Source organism: Alligator sinensis, unplaced genomic scaffold, assembly GCF_000455745.1.
Source record: "Alligator sinensis unplaced genomic scaffold, ASM45574v1 scaffold332_1, whole genome shotgun sequence".
Taxonomy (NCBI): domain Eukaryota; kingdom Metazoa; phylum Chordata; order Crocodylia; family Alligatoridae; genus Alligator; species Alligator sinensis.
Genome location: NW_005841993.1, coordinates 469777 through 470031, shown reverse-complemented (window position 1 = coordinate 470031; position 255 = coordinate 469777).

The window sequence follows — 255 nt, the reverse complement described above, 5'->3', positions numbered from 1 at the left end:
TCGATCACACAAAAAATGGCGAAATGGCACTTTTTGATCATCATCATAGACTGTATCTCGTATATAGAAAGTTTGAGACGATGGGACTAATCAGGTAAGAGGGATGATGGTGTGAACTAGACGCTGTTTCCAGTTGGGGCTTGCAGCGTCCCTGGGGTGCGTTGTATCCATGCGAGCCATGCAGCACTTTTTATTTTTATTTTTTAGTGTGTGTGTTTGTTTGCTTGTCTTTGATCGGAGTCAATTATTTACATT